The following is a 1,653-nucleotide window of genomic DNA, read 5'->3' on the forward strand; positions in this document are numbered from 1 at the left end:
ACATTGAACCAGAGCTCTGAGGAGTAATGATATCTCCTTCATCATCGTGGCCTGCTCGGTCTGAACTCGGCTTAGATCCGCACGAGTCTGTCTCAACTCATCCCTGGTGGCACTCAACTCGACACGAGTCGCTATCAGCTCAGCCCTGTTCTCTTGCATATCTGCTTGCATATGCTCAAATAATTGTTGGATGGTGAGCTTAGAAGACCTTCCCTTGTTCGGCTCTAGAACATGAGTGACATCATATGGTCCTGGAGCTTTAGCCTCAATGTCGTCATTCTCCTTGTCCCATAGTACTCCCCTCTCTGTTAAAAAAGCCGTTAGGGTATTAGCAAAGAACAGCCTCCACTTGTAATTCATCCTGGTTCGCTGCATTTGATCATGCATGATGGCTCCGAAGTTGAGTGGTATCCCCTCTAATAAAGCATATAATACGAGTGCGCGGTAACGAGGGACATCAGTTTTATGTTGGCATGGCAGCAGTCGGTTACAAATGAAATTTAGAGCCACACGTGCTAACGCACTCATGAATTCCTTTGCTATAGAGTGGTACTCCATACTCCCATGCTTCCATTCTGCATCCTTCCTGGTAGGGCATAGGACAGACTTAATGTGTGCATAATCTGGTGTTTTGCATATGGCGTCAAACCTGTCAGTGAGTGTGTGTGGCACCCTTAAGAAGTTATTCAGAGCTTCAGCTGACACATTAATATCTACCCCTCTTACTCGCACAATGTTTCCCCTTGCATGACGCCAATTGGCGTAGAGCTCTCTAACAATGGTGAGGTTGGCTTTGCCATGACCTTTCAGAATGGGTCCCCATTTTTGCACCTCTCGAATTGACTTGAGAAACTCTGAGTACTTTGTCTTAAGTGGTCCGATGTTTATCGGCTTTTCCGGAATGTACTTCTTTGAAACCAATATCTTCTTATAGGCTCGGAATGCCTTCTCATTAACAAAGTATTTCTCCCAATCAACTCGGTCTATGGGTTCACCTTCGTCTTCATCACTCATGTTGATCTGTAGGTGGTCATTGTCCGAATCGGAATCGGATTCAGATTCTGTAGTAATCTTCTCCTTCCCTTTATCAGTTGGAGCACTCATTCTCGAAGCTTTTCTTTGGTATGTCACAGGCTCTCGTATCTCTATTCCTTTGCTTGGTGTAATACCCTTCTTCACTGTCCTCCGGACCAATGTTTCCTCCTCCTCTTGCTCTGAATCATCACTTAACTGCCTAGGCAGCAGTTCCATTTCCTTCTCCGTCCGCTTCCTCTTTTTCTGTGGATTTGGACCGCCCGCTGCCCTTCCGGTAGGCTTTTTGGGCGGTTGCTTGTTACCATCTTTGTCTTGTTGCTTGGATGGTTTACTCGCTGCTGTCATTTTACGAATCTAAGTACCTGCAATGCAAAGAATTCAACAATTAGCAGATGAAACAGCGAAGTTCAGCTTGAAAGCAATTGCAACAGCTTGCAGACTTCAATTTATTCGTAAAGTCATGCCATTCACTCTTCGTGGAATTGTAGCTCATGACTTTCAGCAAGTATGTGATAACTCTCTTCAAAAATTCAATTTCACATAGCCCCTCACTCGACCCCACACTTATTCTCAAGCATACACCAATGTTGCTCGGTTACTCAGACTTCACCGACGCCT

The sequence above is a fragment of the Nicotiana tabacum genome, chromosome 4 (assembly GCF_000715075.1).
Source record: "Nicotiana tabacum cultivar K326 chromosome 4, ASM71507v2, whole genome shotgun sequence".
Taxonomy (NCBI): Eukaryota; Viridiplantae; Streptophyta; class Magnoliopsida; order Solanales; family Solanaceae; genus Nicotiana; species Nicotiana tabacum.